The sequence below is a fragment of the Heteronotia binoei genome, chromosome 4 (genome assembly GCF_032191835.1).
Source record: "Heteronotia binoei isolate CCM8104 ecotype False Entrance Well chromosome 4, APGP_CSIRO_Hbin_v1, whole genome shotgun sequence".
Lineage (NCBI taxonomy): Eukaryota > Metazoa > Chordata > Lepidosauria > Squamata > Gekkonidae > Heteronotia > Heteronotia binoei.
This window is the reverse complement of record NC_083226.1, coordinates 146,076,084-146,087,172: the sequence shown is the minus strand read 5'-3', so window position 1 is coordinate 146,087,172 and position 11,089 is coordinate 146,076,084. Positions and strand designations below refer to the sequence as shown.

Here is an 11,089-nt window from a genome sequence, read left to right as displayed (position 1 = left end):
AAAAATGATAAAAGCCAGGCATCAGCAATATAAATCATGGTAAAGAAGTATGCACCACACAGCCATAATAGGCCAAAGCAAACTCAACCATAAAAGAGTGTCTGTGCTGAACCCACTTCTTCCCATTAATTTCTTGTTCTTTTTACCACTCTGATTCCAGCCTCCTCTTACTAGCTTAAACTTTCTCCTCTCCTCCTTCTGTTGTCTCTCTTCTGCCGTCAGATTTAGACTGGAAGCTCCATGAGGGCAGACACCCATTGTTTCTGTTTGTTTTCTTTAAGTTACTCTGTAAAGTCAACATTTGTGTGTGTGCATTTCTTTATGTTAACTATTCCTTGACTTGAAGTATTTCTACCCTTCCCAACAAAACATCCTCAAGAGGGCTCATGACAAATCAAGAGCCAATTGAAAAATCAACACTCAGCTGCGATATAAAAATAACCAATATTCAGCTTCCCCCAGCAGGTTGAAGCAGCAACACATTCTTCCAAAATCCCACTGCACATCAGGAATATAACACCATTTCTCACCTCTTGAATTCAGCTATGAAAACTAAGCAAAAGCTGTTCTTGCTCTGGGATCAATCATCCGCGTGGGGCACTTCTCTTCACTCCAGTCACTAATGTCTTGCTCTGAGAAGCCAGGCAAGCAGCAAGGAATTGCAAGGAGAAACAACTATGCTGGGACTTGGCAGAGTGTCCTCTGCTAGGTTACAGGCTTTGGCAAGTTTTCTGTGATGCTGAGCATATGGAGCAGAGGTCCATCAGTGGCTATTAGCCACAGCTTATAGTTGGAACTCTCTGTCTGGGGCAGTGATGCTCTGTATTCTTGTGCTTGTGGGGGGCATAGTGGGAGGGCTTCTAGTGTCCTGGCCCCACTGGTGGCACTTGGGGTTTTTTTGCCACTGTGTGACACAGAAACCGTTTTCGCACACAGCTCACCTTGCAGTCACAATCCTGTTCCCTCCGCAGCGTCTGGTCGGATTTCCCACCATCTGCGCCAAAGTTACAGGAAGTGTAACCGTTTGTATAAAAACCGTTTGTATTTATACAAAGTCACCGTTTGTATAAATAGGGATTTGCCCAAAAAGACCGCCACAACCACATTTAACTTTAAAAGGGGTAAATTCTCTGAGATGAGGAGGCATGTGAGGAGGAAACTGAAAGGAAAGGTAAATACGGTCAAAACCCTTGGGGAAGCTTGGAGACTATTTAAAACTATAATCCTAGAAGCTCAGATAAAATACATACCACAAGTTAGGAAAGGCACAAACAGGTATAAGAAGAGGCCAGCATGGTTAACAAACAAAGTAATGGAAGCTGTAAAAGGTAAGAAGGATTCCTTTAAGCGGTGGAAAACCAGTCCAAGTGAGATTAATAAAAGGGAACACAGGCAGTGGCAAATCAAATGCAAGACTGTGATCAGGCAGGCAAAAAGGAACTATGAGGAGCATATTGCAAAAAACATAAAGACCAACAATAAAAATTTCTTCAAATATATTAGAAGTAGGAAACCAGCCAGGGAAGCAGTGGGGCCCTTGGATGACCATGGGGTAAAAGGATTACTGAAGGAGGATGGGGAAATGGCTGAGAAGCTGAATGCATTTTTTGCCTCCGTCTTCACCGTGGAAGATGAGAAGTGTTTGCCCGCCCCAGAACCACTAATATTGGAAGGGGTGTTGAAAGACCTGAGTCAGATTGAGGTGACAAAAGAGGAGGTCCTACAACTGATAGACAAATTAAAAACTAATAAGTCACCGGGTCCGGATGGCATAAATCCGAGAGTTCTGAAAGAACTCAAAGTTGAAATTGTGGATCTTCTAACAAAAATCTGTAATCTTTCATTGAAATCTGCCTCTGTTCCTGAGGACTGGAAGGTAGCAAATGTCACCCCCATCTTTAAAAAGGGTTCCAGAGGAGATCCAGGAAATTACAGGCCAGTCAGTCTGACTTCAATACCGGGAAAGTAGGTAGAAACCATTATCAAGGACAGAATGAGTAGGCACATTGATGAACACAGGTTATTGAGGAAGACTCAGCATGGGTTCTGTAAGGGAAGATCTTGCCTCACTAACCTGTTACATTTCTTTGAGGGGGTAAACAAACTTGTGGACAAAGGAGACCCGATAGATGTTGTTTACCTTGACTTCCAGAAAGCTTTTGATAAAGTTCCTCATCAAAGGCTCCTTAGAAAGCTTGAGAGTCATGGAGTAAAAGGACAGGTCCTCTTGTGGATCAAAAACTGGCTGAGTAATAGGAAGCAGAGAGTGAGTATAAATGGGCAGTCTTCGCAGTGGAGGATGGTAAGCAGTGGGGTGCCGCAGGGCTCGGTACTGGGTCCCATGCTCTTTAACTTGTTCATAAATGATTTAGAGTTGGGAGTGAGCAGTGAAGTGGCCAAATTTGCGGATGACACTAAATTGTTCAGGGTGGTGAGAACCAGAGAGGATTGTGAGGAACTCCAAAGGGATCTGTTGAGGCTGGGTGAGTGGGCGTCAACGTGGCAGATGCGGTTCATTGTGGCCAAGTGCAAAGTAATGCACATTGGGGCCAAGAATCCCAGCTACAAATACAAGTTGATGGGGTGTGAACTGGCAGAGACTGACCAAGAGAGAGATCTTGGGGTCGTGGTAGATAATTCACTGAAAATGTCAAGGCAGTGTGCGTTTGCAATAAAAAAGGCCAATGCCATGCTGGGAATTATTAGGAAGGGAATTGAAAACAAATCAGCCAGTATCATAATGCCCCTGTATAAATCGATGGTGCGGTCTCATTTGGAGTACTGTGTGCAGTTCTGGTCGCCGCACCTCAAAAAGGATATTATAGCATTGGAGAAAGTTCAGAAAAGGGCAACTAGAATGATTAAAGGGCTGGAACACCTTCCCTATGAAGAAAGGTTGAAACGCTTAGGGCTCTTTAGCTTGGAGAAACGTCGACTGAGGGGTGACATGATAGAGGTTTACAAGATAATGCATGGGATGGAGAAAGTAGAGAAAGAAGTACTTTTCTCCCTTTCTCACAATACGAGAACTCGTGGGCATTCGATGAAATTGCTGAGCAGACAGGTTAAAACGGATAAAAGGAAGTACTTCTTCACCCAAAGGGTGATTAACATGTGGAATTCACTGCCACAGGAGGTGGTGGCGGCCACAAGCATGGCCACCTTCAAGAGGGGGTTAGATAAAAATATGGAGCAGAGGTCCATCAGTGGCTATTAGCCACAGTGTGTATGTGTGTGTATATATGTATATATATATATATATATATATATATATATATATATATATATATATATATATATATATGTATATGTATGTATATGTATGTATATATATTTGGCCGCTGTGTGACACAGAATGTTGGACTGGATGGGCCATTGGCCTGATCTAACATGGCTTCTCTTATGTTCTTATGCCGCAGCTTTTGTGTAGCAAACGTAAACTGCTAACCTCCAGTTTACATTTGCTATGCAAAAGCCGCAGCACTTCCTGTTAGGGTGACCATAATGTCTGAAGGCCAGCCAGGGACACCTTGGGGGGGAAGGGGGGAGGCAGGGGTGCGTGCGCAAAGCGCGCGCGTCGCCAGAAACAGGAAGTGACGTCACTTCCAGTGACGTCACTTCCGGTGATGTCATGCCACCGCTGGAAACAGGAAGTGACACCACTTCCTGTGACGTCATTTCCCCGCGTCACCTGCCGGAAACGGGAAGTGACATCACTTCCTGTGACATCACTTCCCCCAAATGACATCATTTCCCCCAAATGCCACCGCCGGAAACAGGAAGTGACTTCACAGCACTTCTTGTGACGTCCCCAAAAATCCCCCAAATATCACCGCCAGAAACAATTTTGTTCTCAAATCCTGTATATACTTCATCAGCATATGGGATAAGGCACTTTCTCAACTGTGCTGCATAATGCAGCCTATTTATTTTGTCCTGTTGGCTCTGTTGGCTCTATCTGCGCCACCTTCATCACTTTCAGGGTGTGGATCCCCCAGTGGGGTGGTCTCCCGACTCCCTCCGCCGGCTGTTTCTGATAGCCCTGCGCCCCCTCTTTAATTTGATATGTGTCCCGTGCGGGTGCCACCCTCCCGCCGGGAGATGCCGCAAAATGAGCCCCCTTGAGGCTTATGGCGGCAGGGCTCGGGGGAAGCGAGCTAGACTGCTGTTCTTTTGAGGGGTTATAGAGTGTTTCGAGCCCATCCCTGTGGCATCGGTCCCATCATTGTGGGACCCAGGGGGCCGGCGCAGCGGCCCGCCGAAGCAGCCTGTCACTAATAACACAGGTCGAGATGCAGGACAGGAACCCGGAAGTGACCAACAGGCCGCGGAGAGGCCTCCGCCACCGCTGCCGGGCCCCGCGCGCGGGCGGGGAAGGCGGCAAGTGAGAGAGGGAGCGTCCCTGCGCGTGTGCAGGGGCCCTGCGCACGCGCAGGGACGCTCCCTCCCTCACTCGCCGCCTTCCCTGCCGGCACCTGCGGCCCACCGCCTCCGGGGCTGGCTAAACCGGGACCTCTAAATGGTCCCGGTATAGCCAGCCCGGGAGGCGGGAATAGGGGGCCAGAACCGGGACATTCCCGGGCGCCCGGGACGGTATGGCCACCCTACTTCCTGTAACTCTGGCGCAGATGGTGGGAAATCCGACAGACGCTGCGGAGGGAACAGGATTGTGACTGCGAGGTAAACTGTATGCGAAAAAGGTTAGAGTGCTGGAGTGGATGGGTCATTAACCTGATCCAACATGGTTTCTGTTATGTTCTTATGACCCTGAATCCAGCCCTGAACTTTATGAGCTGTGGATAGGGTTGCCAGCTCCAGACTGGGAAATACCTGTAGACTTGGGGGGCTGGAACCTGGAGTGGGTGGGGTTTGTATAGGGGAGGAACCTCAACAGGGTATAATTCTAAAGAGTCCAGAAGCCATTTTCTCCAGGAGAACTGATCTTTGTAGCCTAGAGATCAGCTGTAATTCTGAGAGGTCTCCAGCCCACACCTGGAGGTTGGCAACTCTAGCTGTGAGTAAGAGGCTTTCTGTTCGTGTAAGTTCACATCCCATGGGTATCCTGTGCTGGGGAGAATGCATCACTCACTTTGAGAATCTGCTGGTTATTTTGGCCTTTGTTGATGCATATTTCTTCCCTCTGTCTCACCAGTAACATTTTGTTGTGCTACTAAATGGTGTGTCATCATGATATTCTTGTTTTTCCCTGCCTCTCAAAAGTGGCAGCCAAGGAAGCGGAACAAAGACATGGTAATACCAAATGTGATGTTTCTCTATGCATCTTCTTTAAATAAACTTTATCAGAAAGATGTATGTGGGCCAGTGGAGGGAATGACACATTAGTTGTAGGGTGCAGCTTGATATTTAAGTTACAGTGAATCCGGAGTCATTTTGTAGAAAAATAGGTGGTGGAGCTCATCCAGGGTTTGCGATGCAGCTGCACATACTATTCAATGGACAGGGAGGTGGAACTCTCAGAAGGAGGAGGTGGAACTCTCAGAAAGTTTCAGAAGCTGCACTCCTGTGAGCTCCCACTGAATCTGAGGCCTGCAGTGAATAAATATCAGTGACATTATAGGTGGAATATTTGCTTAGCGAAAATGTGTGGCTATTTTTTTGATAGGGTGGGAAGAAAATGTTAATGTTATTTGTGCTGATCTTTGTGTTGATAGTCACTTGATAAGACACTCGCCACTACTTTCTGAGGGTGGATCCAAACACAGTAGGCATGATGGTTGTGAACACCCCATGCATGTAAAGCATAAACAATGCACCAGTTTAAGCACTCGGGACTGGAGCCAGGCTTCTGTGAATGGAGTCTATTCATGCAGGCATTATTATCCCATTCCCTTCTTCCCAACACTTTTGTCTGCTCCACTACCACTTCTATGGACTACATTACTGTGTCCAGTACTGTCTGTTGATGTGAGTGCAATCCTATCATGCAGGGTCTTTTTTGTAGAAAAACCCAGCAGGGAACTCATTTGCATATTAGGCCACACCCTTTGATACCAAGCCAACCAGAACTGCATTTCTGTGCATTCCTGCTCAAAAAAAAGCCATGCTACCATGTAATTTTTTGCATTATTTCACTTGTCATGTGCTTTCCTTCACCTCTGTTTTCAGATTTGTGCAATCCAATTGTTGCTTTGTTTACTGAATGTCACATCCTGTTGGTTGTATTTGATCCATGTTGTGTAAGTTGCCTGAAGTCTCTGTCAGACAATAAATAAATAAAAGTAATAATAATGGTCAAGGAGACCTTCCAGAACAATATGCCATGCATCAGGGAGACTGCAGCAAGAAGGTGCAATTCGATAAAACCATCTACCTCTTTCTTGCATTAAAAAGATCATGCAAAAGTGAAGGTTCCTAATTAATTGACTTGTATTTGGCCACATAATAACACTCTTGCTACTCAGAAGGGGGTTCTCAGCCATTATTGAAGACATTTGAACTTCAGCTTGTGGTGAAGGTTAATGAAAGACTACTTCCTTGTTGCGGGTTCAAGGAAGGATGCAGCGTGAGGCATTGGAAGGAATAACTGGTTGACAGATCTCACCCAAAGAGTGCTTGTGAATGGTTCCTCATCCTCTTGGAGAGGAGTGACAAGTGGAGTGCCTCAGGGATCTGTCCTGGGACCTGTTTATTTCAACATTTTTATCAATGATTTGGATGAAGGAATAGAGGGAATGCTTATTAAATTTGCAGATGATACTAAATTGGGAGGGGTTGCAAACACAGAAGAAGACAGAAACAGGATACGGGATGACCTTGACAGGCTGGAAAACTGGGCTAAAACCAATAAAATGAATTTTAACAGGGATAAATGTAAAGTTCTGCATTTAGGTAGGAAAAATCCAATGCATGGTTATAGAATTGGGGAGACTAGTCTTAGCAGCAGTATGTGCGAAAAGGATCTAGGGATCTTGGTGGATCATACGCTGAACATGAGTCAACAGTGTGATGCGGTGGCTAAAAAGGCAAATGCAATTTTGGGCTGTATCAACAGAAGTATAGTGTCCAGATCACGTGATGTGATGGTATCACTTTACACTGCTCTGGTAAAACCTCATCTGGAGTATTGTGTTCAGTTTTGGGTACCACATTTTAAGAAGGATATAGACAAGCTGGAACGGGTCCAGACGAGGGCGATGAAGATGGTGAGGGGTCTGAAAACCAAGTCCTATGAGGAAAGGTTGAAGGAGCTGGGGATGTTTAGCCTGGAGAGGCGGCGGCTGAGAGGTGATATGATCACCATCTTCAAGTACTTGAAGGGCTGTCATATAGAGGATGGTGTGGAATTGTTTTCTGTGGCCCCAAAAGGTAGGACCAGAACCAATGAAATTAAATCAAAAGAGTTTCTGGCTCAACATTAGGAAGAACTTCCTGACAGTTAGAGCAATTCCTCAGTGGAACAGGCTTCCTCAGGAGGTGGTGGGCTCTCCTTCCTTGGAGGTTTTTAAACAGAGGCTGGATGGCCATCTGACAGCAATGAAGGAGGTCCAGAGAAGGGCAATAAAGATGGTGAGGGGTCTGGAGACCAAGTCCTATTCCTCAGTGGAACAGGCTTTCTTGGGAGGTGGTGGGTGTCAGGCTCTGTAACTCTATCATATTACAATTAGAAAATACTAACCAAATGGACTTTTCATACTAACCCAAGGCTTTGTTGTATTGTAGCTAGCATGCATATCAAAGGGGGGACGTTTGAAGTGTTAACTTTGTTTAGGTTGTAAAAGGAGCTAAGGAATGCGACTGTTAGTAGATACCGCAGTCGCCCAGCATCTTCCCAGAGGCAAAGAGATAAGCGGAAGCTCTCGTGTGAAAGTTTGCACCTTCACTCCCTGTTGTTTTGAGAATAGTACTTTTGTTTAGATATCACTTTGATGTAGATTCCATAAGACTAAGAGACACCCATTCCCAGGTATTAGTCTCAACTTCTGTATCCAGCTATGAGTTTCCAATAAAGTATACATTGTTTCAATGAATACTGCCTTGAGTCTCCATCGTCTGACAGTGGGCTCTCCTTCCGTGGAGGTTTTCAAACAGAGGCTAGATGGCCATCTGACAGCAATGAAGATCCTGTGAATTTAGGGAGAGGTGTTTGCGAGTTTCCTGCATTGTGCAGGGAGTTGGACTAGATGACCCTAGAGGTCCCTTCCAACTCTATGATTCTATGAATAAACACTCATACAACCATTCTTTGGTAAATCATGGCCACAGCTTCATTTTATTAATACAGACAAAAGAGCAATGGCACAGCATAGGGATAGATCTGAGCATTGGGCGACCACCCTGCTTGCCCAGTGAGCCACATCCCAGCCCGCCTGCTGGCAATTAACTGTGGAGTGACAAGATAGTGGGACACATGTGGGTGCTGGCCTCTACATGGCCCCTTGTTACTGGTGCTGGAGCCAAATGGCAGGCCCCACCTGAGCATACAGCTGAGTGGCTCAAAACCCCAAAGGCTCCTTATGGGAGCCCCCCAAAATGGGGGAGGTGAGCATGCAGGCACAGCCTCCCCCCAAAAAAGGATACGTCCTCATGCCCAAACCACCAAAGAGTGGGAGACTCACCATGTTCCACTCCCATCAAAGCTCCTAAGCCTGGACCCATTCTAACAAGGCATTTAAATAGCCCCAGATCTATCCCCACCTATGCCCATGTTGTGACACATTGCCTGATATGGCAAGCACACCGTGTCTGTTGAGAAAAACATAAGATGGTCATTGAAAAATAACAAGAGGCCTGGGCACTCCACTCTTTAAGAATTTTTTCTCCTTTATGTTTAAACTGATACTAAGAGGATATTGCTCTGTGTGAGAAGTTCAGCTGTGGATCAAGATTCAGAAACTGGACCTTTTGTATCAATTACCAGTCAGCTGAATGCATATTTTTATCTCCATGAGTAGGAACCACTCATGGCAGCCTGATTTCTCCTCAGCAGGCATGCCTGTTGCAATCACATCAAGAAAGGCCCTGACCAGTGGAGAAGTCACAGCCCCTCTCAATTAAACAGAGGCCAAAATTCAAGTCATGAGGCAAATTTGGTGACACCCAACTTTGTCTCAGCAGTCAACATGAACAATTCTCTGCAAGTTGAGAGAGAACCTTCTCCAAGCTTAATGACATTAATTACGATGGGCTGGGTTTTTTTAAATCAAATTAGAAAGAAGTTCTCTGAGCTGATGGCAGCCAAATGTTGTAAATCTATTTTGATGACAGGAAAACTATTAAGATGTTATCTCATCCTATGCTTGAAAACTTGGAGAATGTTTTCTTAGCATGTCTGCATTTTAATAACTAGTAAATAATTACCTTACGCAGAAGGCTCTGCACGTCACCCTCTGTGTGATCCTAGGGAGATTTATGCCCTTCCAAATACACTGAAATCAATGGGTTTAGAAGCCTGTAACTCTGTTTAGGATTTCATTGCCTTGCTCTGTAGCATTTGGCATGAGTTCTAAGTCCAAACGACTGTTCAGGTGTGTGACTTTGGCAAAGTTTTTTCTTGTAAACAGGTAGAGGTGTCTGGTGGCATGTTGGAGCCTATCATTTTGAAAGTGCCAACAAGAGAAACTCAATCTTCAGAATGCCTGGAGAAATTTAATTTCATAGGTAACAGCAAGGTCAAAAGATTTTCCTTAGCAAATGCACATTTATCTAGGCCTCTTTAATCCTGGCCCTCTTTTGGGGCAATAGATCAGAAAGTTCAGATCTGACCTCTGTCATGAAATCCCAAGGCTGGCCTTATGGAAAACTCTCTGAGCCTCACAACTGAAAAACTGGTTATTACAACAGCAAATTTGCCTTGAAGGATTATTGTAAGGATTTTGACCTGGATAATATATGCTAAGCAGGGAACTGTCTGTGGGTCAGAGAGTGAGCACACAGCCTTCCGTGCAGGAGGTCCCAGATTCAATCCCTGTTTCTAGTTAAATGTTATCAGGTAGCTGGTCTTGAAGAGGGAAAGTAGCACAGTATAGCCCAATTTTGTCAGATTTTGGAAGGTAAGCAAGGAAGGCTTTGCAGTGGAAAGTAACAAACTATCTCTGTTTCTCAATTGCCTTGAAAATCCCTTGCTGTAGGGCTGCCAAGCTCCCAGGTGGGGCAGGGGTTCTCCCATTTTGGAGGTCCCCAACCTGCCAGCCCACAGTGGGTCGGTGGGGGGATCCCCTCCCAACGTCACCGGAATGATAATATCACTCGCAAATGACATCATTGTGTTGGTGACGTCGCATGCCAGCCTCTCTAGAAGCTTTCTGGAACACTCTATAGTTTTCCCAGATGCTCTAGCAATTTGGGAGGAAAACTCTATGGTACACTATGGTACCATAGAGTTTTTATCCCAAATTTGGTACCATAGAGTTTTTGTTTCAAATTGATAAAGCGTCCGGGAAAACCTGGAAGCTCCTAGAGCAGCCAGTGCACAACATTGCTGGCATGATGACATCACTTATGAATGATATCATCACACCACATGCGCTATGTGCATGCAAAAAAAGTCCCTTCCGGTGGCCATAGAGGACTTAGCAACCCTATCTCATTGGGGTCACCATAAGTTGGTTATGGCTTGACAGTATTTATGTACATAGTAGGCCTTGGGAAAGACTCTCCTCTGTTTGAGGCCCTGAGAGTCTTCTGCTAGCCTGGCTGAGGTAGAGACATGGCTTTTCCCAGTAGTATTGTCTCTAGACTCAGTGGGAATTTAATTAAAACTCTGAAACGCTTCACGAATTCATGTGTCATCCTTGAGCAGGGCCCATGCTAATCTTCTCTGTATCAATCCAAATTTAGTACATGTGCTGCCAAAGCACGCACGGGGGACTTGATTCAGAATAACCCCCCCCCCAAAAAAAACCCCGCTTTCTCCTGTTTCTTGGGTTTTGAAAGTCATGGAAATAGTCCCTAATTAGGTGCGTGTCTGCGTATTTGGACTCAGAGTTGCTATTTGTCTGACACAAGAGTAAATATACAAATGTCAATGGGGCTACTCTTGTGTAAATCTGCAAGATGCTTACACTCCTCCCCCCACCCTAAAGTATTCCAAGGAATAGAGGCACAGTGAGGGGTGTTTTGGGGGGCTGTA

The 11,089-nt window shown here is 45.5% G+C and overlaps 1 non-coding gene across 1 annotated transcript; it reads right to left on the bottom strand.

The window, feature by feature from the left end:
• Positions 1-10,714: 10,714 nt before the first annotated feature.
• On the bottom strand, positions 10,715-10,817 carry LOC132570639 (U6 spliceosomal RNA). The gene has a single exon (XR_009555345.1). It is a non-coding gene; the product is annotated as a U6 spliceosomal RNA (small nuclear RNA).
• Between the last annotated feature and the right edge of the window lie 272 nt (positions 10,818-11,089).